We start from the raw sequence: 12,708 nt of genomic DNA, 5'->3' as shown, positions 1-12,708 counted from the left end.
AGTCCAAAGAACCCTCTCTCTCTCTCTCTCTCTCTCTTTGAAGCAAGTTTTAATATTAGAATTTCGACACTCTGAACATGCAATATTACTTGTGGAAGAGACTAATAAAAGGTGGGCAATAAGTTGATGTGGGCTAAGAATTTGTAAAAACTGGCCACTTCAGAAGGTACCTTACTTAGCCGATAGCTGAGATTGACACCATCCCTCTACGTAGCACAAATATAGTAGGTTAACGTATGGAATTGAACCTCCCTAGATGACCCAATTAGGGAACAAGAAAGTAGGAACCTTCTTCAACTATTCAGCCCAGAATGACCTGAGCTCCAGTGGGCTTGAGCTGGGCTGGGCCGCCTTTGTGCAATGTGCAGTGGCGTGAAGCCTTAACCACTAGACTAGACCACTAGCCAATAACGCTCCCATATGATATGAAATTATGAATGAATGGTCTACGTCTATGCAATGTGATGGTGATCAGGTGATCTGCTCCAGGCCTCCACTTTCCAGCCGCTCCAGCAGTCCAGCTGCTAATGACTCATGAGTATTCTAAATCCCGCCCGCCATTGACACTTGACAGTCTTGCTACCCAAATTCCCAACCATCCCGTGCGAGGATCAAGGCGGACAAACCAATGCTGTCTCTGTAAGAAAGCAGGAGGGAGACAGAAAAGGTGGCAACGTATCTGTGACTGTAATGGCTTCAATGGGCTTCGCTTCTCTGTTCACTTGAGGTCCAGGTTCCACTCTGTAACGTGGGGTTTCATCTCTCAACACTGGACCACACGCATTACATTACATATATATACCTGGGCTGAGAAACCCAGCTGCAGCTGGTTATCAATTTGACACTGCTTTCCAAAGAAAAAGCTGCATCTCCCGATGAAACTTCCATGCACCAAAACCCGAGACCATGATGGTGTCATATAGTGTCCTCCATTTTTGCTGCTTCAATTCCTCTATCTTTCCACATGATTGATGTTTCATGCGTCTTAAGAGTTAAGACTAAATTCCTCTTGCCCTAGGGTGGGGACAAAGTCTGGTTCCTAGATAGACTAGGAAATGAAGACGGAATTTGGTCCCACTGTTCATTTCACCTCTTTTAATTTTCTTTTGCAACTGTTAAAAGTAAACTGGATCACCTTCGTTCTGGATTGTTTTGTCTTCTCGTTTTTCTTTTCTTCTCTTATGATCTTCCTTTTATTAATTTTGTTGTTGTGATGCTTTTGTTATGGTCCCTTTGATAAGAAAGATTTAAGATATCTTTCACTTGTCTTAAAATAATAATGTGTGTATTCTTGGAAGTTGGATCCCTGGGAACTCAGGGGCAGAAAGTGGAATTGATTGTCCCAACTCCACGAATTTCTCAATTTCACACTCCGAGTGCATTTGGGCAGCAGTTTTGAATTCCAATGTTAATGGGTTTAAACTTTAAAGCCACAAATCCCACGTTTTGTGGATTCTGAAATTCCTAGAGAATCTAACCACTTTAATCAATTCTACAGAAATGGAGCTGAGCTCCAATTCTATCATGTAATCAAGATGGATTAAACAAAATTAATCCAATCGTCTAGTGCAGAAATTGGCTCAAATAGCAGCTAAAGATTATAACAGTTTAAGACTGAGAAACGATTCACAATAAGCAAGATTTTATTATTCCATGCTGCAATTAGTTATCTAAGCAACAGACCATCTCTCTATTGAAAAGAGTTGCACAAGATTGATTGCATGAATGTTATCAAAAGGGTATTGCATTCACCAGTTAGCACATGGCAAAGGCTACTTGAAAGCGACATTCACACTTGAAAATTCCCGGAGAACCCATGCTCAAAGCCTATCCTTATCTTCTGGGATCAAGTTTAAAGCCACACAAGAGCACACCATCAACTTCATACCATAAAGGGGGGAAATTCAAGGCCCCATCTCCCTTTCTTAACAGAATCAACAATCTCAAAACAGAAACCTTAATCTGTGGCCTGAAATTACCCACATTCACTGACTCCCCATTCATCCCCCTCCACTAGATCAACTGGGTGTATGAAAAACATGCAAAACTCAACAGTTTTAACTATTCCCCCCCCCCCCCCCCCCCCCCCCCCCCCCCCCCCCCCCACTTACTAGAAAGGACACCATCTTTCAATATAAAGGACTTAAAATAAATCTCCTAAAATGGGTCACAACCACATCACCTTTCTTAAGTGATGAACATTTTAATCTCTTTGTCTCAAAATCCATCCATTCACTACAAACTGTCTTGGACTAACTAACTAGACCTGATGCAATTTATATTAGTACATATTTAATTATGGGCTTACCATCTGATATGGGTCTAAAGGCAGTGTTAGGTCCATTAAACAAAAGATGAAGAGCTTTATAACTTTTGTTTAAAGTAAGCACATTAACTCACTGTTTGTGACCCACCAATTATTCAGATATATAGCTTATGGACTTAGTCCATAGATCAATAATGCCCATATTCTGTATACTTAACCATATAATAAACAGACACTAACTGTGTTACTTTCGATAAAGACCAGCATTATAATATTGGGAGTAGTTGTTTGATATTGAACAACTTGTGTATGCCTGTCTAGCCTCCATGGACTATTGGGCTGATATCTGTGATGAAAGGACCTTAGCTAAGATAAAATTTTCATCTTTCCTTTGTCCGACCATGACACATGGGGGACAAGTTCTTGCAGATCAACAAGAAAAAGGTTAGGGGATTCCAGAACTAATGTAAATATTAACCAGATGGTTATCAATATGCCAACTGTTCTTTCTAGAGTTCTCAGGGATATTGACATTGACATGGAGGGGACACAGGGATAGGGATATGTGAGGGCCTCTCTGAGTGATGGGCCCCCGTATTAATCCAAACTCAACACTGATAAAAGAAAGGATGAAGATGGAGAACTTGTGTTATAGATGAGATCCTCACAGTTTGAGGATAAAAGCATAAGCATCAGCGCTATGATAAAAAAAGAAGAAGGCAGATCAATGAGTTGGGTCTTAAAGAAAGTGACCCAAAAGATGTTACAAAAGCAATCATTCAATGCCATATATTCATGTTCTGCCCCGATGTCTCCATGAATTTCACAAGTCATGAGGAGATGCTGATGCCTTTTTGTAAGGCCAAACTGACTTCTATCACTTCAATCAATTTTCTAAATATTGCCACCAGAGTATTTGGTTGAGACATATCATACTCTTTACATAGTATAAATCCAAGTGGGAACTACCACAAATGGTCTATATTTTTAATATTGTTGTATAGCAGGAATGAGAAATGAGAAACCCATAACTCTATTTCCTACGGCTGCAGACAAAAGACCAGGACAACTGAAGTTATCAAAAAACGGCGACCACCGTCGACCCGTTTGATGGATTGGCTGAGAAAACATTACCTGCAACCACCGTGGTAGAACAACTCAACGACCCCCAGTGATTTTCTAACACGCCAGTGTGTTAGACATGATAGTTTGTCTTTTTCACCATCAATAATCACTACAGGTCGTTGAGTTGATCTGTGACCCTGGTCGCAGATAACTCTCCCTCACTTTGGCTTTCTTTTATTCTACTCAAAATTTCCTTGATTCTTTTTCTATGGGAGGTGAGGATGGCCTGGGGGAAGAGGTTTAGTTAGGACTGTAAGCAAGGGGGGTTACGAATACTTGAATACTTGGTAGCTTGACGAATGTAGACAGTTTTCTAAACATATATGTTTATGATATGAAAAGTCATAATTTCACCAACTAAGCAAGCTGTCATCTTCACTATTACAGCCTTGTTACAGCGTCTCACCGCGTAAACCCCCTTCACAAAAAAAAAAAAAAAAAAAAGGAGAGAAAAAGAAAAAGGAACATTGTTTAACAGATCAGTACTTTTAGTTTCAGTAACATAATTTTTTGTTGGTAGTTAAATTTAAGCCTAATTGATTAAAGTTCAAAACCTGGGCATCTTTTATCAACCACTCTCTCTCTCTGTGTGTGGAGAGAGAGAGAGAGAGAGAGCGCAGGGTTCTCGTCAATGATGCAATCAAACTTTGATTCCAGATAAAGAATTGTAAAACCCCTTCCAAGAGATCTCGAATCCCCAACTCCCACAATCCCATCCCATATTGCTTTAGATGGGATTTGGTTGCTTAGGTTTACCTTTCCCAAAAGGAGAGCCATTCCAATTGCCAACCATGCACTGTTTATTTTATCTTTATTATCTTATTGCTACAGTGCTGCCAGTCAATAAGCCTTCCAAGATTTTACCTGTCTGTCCCTACTCCAAAAGGCACAAATATTACACGTGGCACTACCCCATTTGCTCAGTTCCTGACTTCCACATAAGCTAATTGGAGAGAGAGAGAACCAAGGAATCCACCCCCCCCCCCCCATTTCTTTAATGCTGTGGTAGGTTTTGCCCATTGTCCTCTCTTCCATGAACTCCTTTCCTCTCTAGATTATTGTACATAGTTTCTTATGTAAGTGGATATAAAAATGTTTTTAATATTACAAACATTGATAGAATCTGAAGGAGAGGTGGAACTAAAGAAAACCAATGAAGGAAAAAAAAAAGTAAGAAAAGCTAGCCAAGAGAAGTACTGTTTCTACAATTTCATAGTAAAACCCACCCAATCAATACAAATCATTTTTATCTCTTACATTGCCATTTTTTTTCTACTAAACCTTAGCTTAGCAGTAGATTAGAGTTTAATAAAGTAAAGTGAAAGAGTAAGAGAGATTCCACTATTCTAAAGCTTAGGAATTGGTGAATGCAAGTCCCAATGCCAACTAATAATGACAAGAGAGAGAGAAAGAGATAAAATATATAATTTTGTAAAAACAATATTATATATTTTATCTTATTTTATTAAAGAAAGGAAAATTATGAACGGGGAATTAGTTTATCTTGGTTTATAAAATATAAACTATATGTTTGTACAGACCACAACAGACACACAGTTTCCTCTCTCAATTACTGTTTTTTTTTTCATTCAATTAAAGTCATCAGCCCCAAAATCGTTGAGTCAACCCAAGTGGGTTGCTGTTGATCGCCTCCTCCTTTGATGGCTTGATAAGCCAGTTGATTAACGCAAGATCAAGGATTTCCCATTCTCCTGTTCAATTCCTTCATCTGAATCAGCTTTATTGTGTGCTTTCTTATGATTCCATTTCCAGGAGACATTTGAAGCCACGAGAAATTGGGGGGTTGAGGGAATTAACTAGTTTGAAAGAGGATTTCAGAATCCGCACATCCCATGCAATCCAAGGTAAGATTTCCTTCCAGCCGTACGTTCTGGAACAGGTAACATAAGAATCCCAACCTCACATCTTCCTGGCTCTTGTCAAATTTCTCGTGGAGGAAAGGGTTCGAATTGAGTGACTTGACATCTCGTCAAATTCTCGGAGTTGAAGATAACGTTTTCGAACTGCCGTTGATCCGGATGGTCGGACCATTCGGCTAGGGAATCGTTTAGGCAATTGATTCCATTTTACCCAAAATCTAGAATTTGGTCAAAAATTGTTGAAAAAGTCAATAAATTGTTGATCTGGGGTCGAATCGTCGACCCATTCAATGGTTTTTTACTATTTTTTTATTTTTTTATTTTTTTAATTTTGTTATCAGAATGGACCGCTCATTCAAATCAGACGGTCAGACCATTGACCCAAAAATTGGTGGCCAGAACGTTTCCATTTCCGGATCGTTTTTTAAAACGTTGATTTGAAGTAAGACTGTAAGAGTTAATGAATGACCATTAAATCAACTATACCTTCCTAGTTCCTAGGTTTGCAGTAATAAATGGAACCCAATTAGAGGAGAGTGTCCTCCAATGGGTTAGTCCTTAGTCACCCGTGGTTCGACGTGGCAAATGAGATGTTTGAGCCCAAATTTGATAAGGCTGCATATGGAAGCAGTGTCGCTTGTAAAATAGCAACGAAATTGGTGTAAACGACCTTTTTTGTCTAAAGGTGTAAATCGGGCCGTGTCGCTTGTAGCTTGACATGAATTTAGACTGGCCCGGCATGGTCTAGCATAACGGTCTGTGGGCCATGCCATGCTCTGTATCATTGTGTGGGCCGTGCTGGGAATGGGATTTTAGGTCCACGGGTCAGGCCGGCACAACACAACCGAGTGGGCCGTGCCTCCCGCGGCCCGCATGTCGACACAACCCATATACATTATTTATATATTTCATATATATTTATATAAATAATATATTTTTTTTATTTTACATATATAATATATTATATAAATTATAATTATATATAATATATTGATAAAGTAAACAATTGTTTTCAATTTTATTATACTAATTTATTTAATTATTGTATATATAAACAATTGTATACATCAAAATTCACATAAAATTAAAATTTTAATTTTTTTCAATTTTTTAAATAAATAGTTTTGATCCGATCCATGGCCCGGTTTGGCCCACAGACCAGCCCAACCTACAACACGACATGGGCCCGTACGGGCTTGGGCCATGGGTCGTGCTTGGCCGACCCCCAACTTATCTCAAGGGAGGGCGGCACAGCCCGAAACGACCCATGATCCGACACAGCACAGCTCGCACTTTGCGTGGGCTGCCTGTAGGTTGTTTTACACCTCTATTTTTGTAATGTTTTCCATGTAAAAACCGGTTTTTCATCTTTCCATTGGTGTAAAAGCACTAGTAACGTCTCTCTCACATACACTCCAAGAACCATCATGATGCAATAATTTCAGAGTGATATATTTTTACACCAATGACATTTTACACTTATTCCAAATGCAACCAGGGTTGTGAGTGCCCACTTTGCCTCCTTACACACATAATGGTTTGGGTCAGATCAGATGTGATTTTTTTTTTGGGTAAAAAAAAAAAAGACAAGATTCAAAGAGCAAGAATTACAAAGCAAGGGGAAACTCCACCCAGCTAGCTAACCATAAAGGCATCGCTTCAGTATAAACACCTGAATCTGATAGGCCTTTTTTTTGCTAGATTATGTGCTAGCACATTACTTTCTCTACCAGAGAAAGAAAAAGAAAGGTCCAAGTCCTTGCTGGAGTTTAAAATATCTTTACAAAAAAAGAAAGCATCATGAGTTCCAAGCGGGTTCTTTGAGGCTAGAGCTTGCATCAAGAGCTTGTTGTCACATTCAACCACAAAAGGGCCCCTACAAAACTTCTTTGCTAGATTAATGCCTTGGAGGCAAGCAAAGGCTTCAACTTGCAAAGGTGACAGAACTGGAGCAGGCCTAAAACAAAAAGCTTCACAACAGCCGAGATGATTTCTGATGATAGTTCCAAAGCCAGCCTTACCTGTTCTCACAAAACTGCCATCCACATTGATCTTCAAGGAATTTTCCTTTGGGAGCTTCCACAAAAAAGATGGCCTATCTTCTTTAGGCGTTTGCAAAGAACCTTGCCATTTTTTCAGCAAAATCATCATCCTTTCCTTCCAGGCCCTGCTAAAAGATAGAAGAGATAGATGCGGATTAGGGAGTTCATTTTCAAAAACATATTTATTCCTACTCTTCAAATGGTCCATAACAATAGAGCTGAATAGTTTAGAAGCTCCTCCTTACTGTCTTTCAACTGATTGCATTTTACAATCTAGTTGTCAAACCAGAATTTAAAATCATTTGGTGCAAGATCTGAATTATAGCCAAAACAAGAGCCAAACCACAGAAATCTAGCATGATCACATTTGAAGAGGATGTGCATTGTTGTCTCTGGTTCTCTAGAACAAATTGGACAAATATTAAATTGAACTATTTTCCTTTTTTCTATATTATTCTTGACTGCTATTGCATCCCATAGACATTTCCAGATGAAGTGTTTGATCTGTGGGTCTATTTTTAATTTCCATAACTCCTTATAGTGCAATTTGTTTTGACTATTGATTATGATTCTGATTGAAGATTGGTTTTCAGCATGGGATTCAAATCTTTCTCTGCTAGCAAGGACATAAGCCGACTTGACAGAGAACAAACCATTATTACTCTCTTTCCATATTAGTCTGTCCCCCTAATTACAAGTAGCCAATGAGATTTTTTTTTTTTAATTTGGTCTTCAATTTCTTTTGTAAAATGCTCCCTAAAGACTTCTATGTTCTAGCACCTTCTTTCTTGGTCAATGAGGATATTTTCTCCCGAGTTGATATCCCAACAAGCCCCTAACATAAGGATTTTTCTTCTAGCTAGGACACTGTGCCACTCCCATGATCCTCTATGTTGTAGGTCATCAGTTAGATTTTTTTTTTTCCTTTTAGATATCTTGCTTTTATCACCTTGCACTAGAGGTTGCTTTTATCACCTTCCACCATCACCTTTGTTTCTACTTGTGATCTCCCAGCTGACCCAATTTTCTTTGTTTTGTTTTTCTTGTGATCCCTACTAGAATCTTCTATGAGATTTTTTCATCTCTTGATAGATGGCCTTGGGAAGTAAAAAGCAAGACATGGTGTAGTTTGGAATGGCAGCTACTACAGATTTCAAAAGGACTTCTTTCCTTCCATTTGAAAGGAGAAGTTCATTCCACTTGGAAGTTTTGGACTGGATTCTCCTTGTCAAATGATTGAATAAATTTGTCTTTGATCTTCCAACAGTTGTGGGTAAGCCTAGGTAGATTCCAAGATGGTCCACCTTTTTAATTTTTAACCTTCTAGCTAAGAGTTTTTGTAGCTTTGGATGAAAATTTTTGCTGAAAAAGATCTCATACTTAGAAAAATTTATCTATTGGCCAGAAGACTTTTCATAAAATTTGACTACCTCCACCAGATTTTGACTTTCAAATGGAGTTGCCTTTGTGAATAAGTAACTATCATCCGCAAAAAACAGGCGGGAAATTGCTGGGCAATCCCTGTCCAGTTTCACACTTGAAATTTTTTCTACAAAACATGGTGATGAAGGTGAGTGGAGAGTGCTTTAGATACAAAAAAGGAAAAGGTATGGGGATAGTGAATCTCCTTGTCTAATTCCCCTTTCTGGAATCAAAGGTCTACTCAGGGAGCCTTTTATCAAGATTTGGTGGGATACTGATACACTCTAATATCCAAGTTACCCATTTGTTTCCAAAACCTAGCTTTGTTAGAACCCTCTCTAAGAAACTCCACTCCACTCTGTCATAAGCCTTACTCATGTCCAATTTTAGAGCCACCAAAGCTTTCTTACCCCTTGTTTTCCTCATAAAATCTATAATTTCATGGGCGGTTAAGATATTATCATCAATTTTCCTATTTGGAATAAAGGCACTTTGATTCTCACTGATTATTTTGTGCAATAAGGGTTTGACTCTGTTTACTAGAACCTTTGCTATGACCTTGTAAGTGGTGTTACAAAGATTGATGGGTCGGAAGTGAGTTACCTCTGTGGGGTATTTAACTTTGGGAATTAGGGCTATGAAAATCTTGTTAATGTCCCTACTTAAGTGAGAAGTGCTAAAAAATCCAAAACAACTTTGTAGAGATCAGGTCCTACAATTTCCCAATATTTTTGGAAAAAAAATGTTTTAAAAGCCATATGGGCTCAGAACTTTCAGAGGAGCCATTTGAAGTAAGGCTTCTTTAATTTCTTCTTCTTCTATATTTCTCTCCATTCATCTGCTTTCCTCTTTGGATATTTTCCTACTCATGCTCTCCAGAATCTCCTCAGGGTCATGCAAAATTGCTGTTTGAAATATATTCTCAAAGTGTTGAGTGAGGGTTTTTTCTATTTCTATTTGATTATCTATCCAGACACTTGGCTCCTTTTCAAGGTTGAGAATCCTATTCCTATTTCTCCTTTTATGGTTTGGGCATGGAAAAACTTGGTGTTATTGTCTTCATGTTGGAGCCAATTTGTCCTATATTTTTAAGCCCACATTTGTTCTTCTCTCATAAGCCAGATTTCCAGTTTTGCTTCTAGAGTTTTAATTCTTGATTCATTCTTTGAGCATCCCAAGTTCAGTTCTAACTCTATTACTTTCCTCAGGCTTCTAATTTTGTATTGAACATTTCCAAAGACTTCTTTGTTCCAAATTCTTAGATTTTCTTGCATGTTTGAAAAATTGCTTTGAAATTTGTCATGAGATGACCCATTTGGTTGCTCTATCCAACTAGCTTGGACAATTTCCTTGAAACTCTCATGGGTTAGCCACATTTGTTCCATTCTGAAAGACTTCATTTGCCTCTTGTATTTCGTACTGTGTTCATTATAATTGGATAATGGTCAAATCCTAGGCAGATCAAGGTTTTAGCATGGGCTTCTTTAAATAGGTTATTCCAGCTTTGATTGCTTACGGTTCTATCTAGCTTTGCTTTTATTTTTTCTTTTCCTTCCCTTTTATTTGACCAGGTAAATTTAACTCCATGACTTCTTACCTTTGATAAGACGCAATCATTCAGAAACTTCTTGTTAGAGTTTGGAAGGCACAGATTGTAGGGTCTCCCACCTTCTTTATCCTCCTTGCTGAAGATCAGGTTTAAGGTCCCCACAACAAAGCCAAGGTCCCCTAACAAAAGTGGACAAAACACCCCATTTCTTTAGGAAATTTTTTCTTTTGTGTCATTTGGGCTCTCCATAATTAAAAGTACAGTACCATTTCTTATTTCATTCCTTGCAGATTTTAGAGTGGATGAACTGATTATCAACAAACAGAATTTTTTGAATGATCCCTTCTTTCCAAAAAAGGGCTAATCCCCCTTTCAACCCCTTTGCATCACTCCCCCAACAGCTCCAGGACTTTAGGAAACCTAATTTTTTCTTGAAGTTTAATAAAGAGTGCTTGGTCTCCATAAGGAAAATGATATTTGGGTATGTTCTTCTAGTGGTCTCCTTTAGAGCTTGAATTGTTAGTGGAGACCCAATTCCCTCACAATTCCAGTTTAATATACTCATTTGATCCCTAGGGTCTATTCCGGGATAGACCCCAACCCACTTATTTTTAGCAAGATTCCTCATGAACTAGTTGTTTCTTTGGTGATAGTGTATGGATAGCAAAGAGCTCTCCAATTCTACTGACCCCCCTCCTATATTTTGAGCATAGATATTTTTTGACAATAAACTACCCCTCTAAACTGAGTTACTGATGAAATATTTTTTCACATTCTTTTTTAAAAGGAGGATTTTTGAAAGGGGATTTTCATTTTTTCTGTTTTTTTTCTGTTTTTTTTCTCCTTTTGTTATATCCTCCTTATGGGAGGCAAGTATTCTAAATTTTGGCATTTCTTTGTTTTTTTCCATTTTCGGAAAAATGTTTTCTTCAAAAACCAGTCAGTCCTATAATACAAATCATTTAACTAGATGGAAGAGCTACTTGGTGTAGAAAATATTTCATCTTGAGAATAATGAGGGAGAAAATTTAGGGAGAGAAATACCTCTTCTTCCTGTGATGTTGTGGTGTTTCCAATTAAAGCTTTTGCATCACCTTGGTCTTTTTCCTCCTCCAGATTCATTCCCTCCGATTGGCTTCCCTTGATATAATCCTCTTCCATGGTCACAAGTTCTCCCTCCTGATCATCTCGCCCTTGTTTTAGAATACTCTCCAAGCTAACCTGATCTTGAAGTAGGGTAAATTCTGGCAAAGGGCTCCGGGTTTGTTTGAAATAAGCTTGATCCTCTTGGCTCCAATTTGTTTTCTCGGGTTGGGAAGATTTGACCCATTTTGCTAGCAATCCAAAACCTTCTTTATCCATCAGATCTTCAGAGTGGATTTCTCTAATTATGATGCCTGAAAATTCTAGTTCGAAGGCCATGTCAGCTCTTTCACTATTGTAAATGACATTTTCCCCCTTTTTCAATCGTTGTATGTCTCTTACCAGTCTCTCTTCCACGTCATCCTGATTTGACTCCTAAACTTGGAAGAGAACCATTTTGCTACCCCTTCGTCGTCTCTGTCCCAATTTCCTAAAGCCAGGGGTTTCCTGATGTCCAGCATAACTTGGATCTTAGAGACCTTCTCCCACTGTGGATCCTCTTCGTCTGTATCTGTTTCCCAGTTCCCTTTAGGTATTGGTTGCCCAACAATACTTACTGATGAAGGGGAATTTGGCCCGACCTCATAATCAAGAGACATGTGGACATGACTCAACACGGGTGACAGCTCAGCATAGATCAGCTCGCTACAAAGCAACCTCGGGTACGCTAGTACCCCGAACTAAAGTTACTTCGGGCTAAGATCGTCCCGGTACCAGTTCATGAGTAGGACAACAGTGCCAAGTCCACTACAGGTCGAGCTCGGACAGACGAGCCATCACAGAACAGGCCTACCTCAATGCAAGATCACCTCGGTACTAAAGCACATCAGCATTCGGGGCAGATCAAGTTTGTGAAACGCGAACTCAAGCAGCTCACCAATAGGCAGCTTGCCACCAAGCAACCCGACACTTCGTGAGCAGCCCGCTGCCTAGTCTGATCGACCTCCGCATGGCAACCTCGAGGAACACACCTCCGTACTCTGCATCCCTTGGAACCGTACTTTATAACGGCTACATTAGTTCACCCACTCCCCGATTCAGACGGGGATGGCCAACCTCACCGCGGGAGACGTTACTCCCAACTAACATGGTAACGGATCTAACACAGTGACCTACTCCACCTAACCCGTCAGGACTCTAGTATATAAAGACTTCACCCCTAGGGGCAAAGGTTTGTTTTTTATGCGTAATCTTTGCTCTCTAGCTCCCAAACTCACTATTCATCATCTTCAAGTTCTCTACTACAGCTACTATGTGCTAACTTAACCATCGGAGTGTCCC

Source organism: Nelumbo nucifera, chromosome 3 (assembly GCF_055504915.1).
Source record: "Nelumbo nucifera cultivar China Antique chromosome 3, China Antique-T2T, whole genome shotgun sequence".
Taxonomy (NCBI): Eukaryota; Viridiplantae; Streptophyta; class Magnoliopsida; order Proteales; family Nelumbonaceae; genus Nelumbo; species Nelumbo nucifera.
This window is presented reverse-complemented; position numbering follows the sequence as displayed.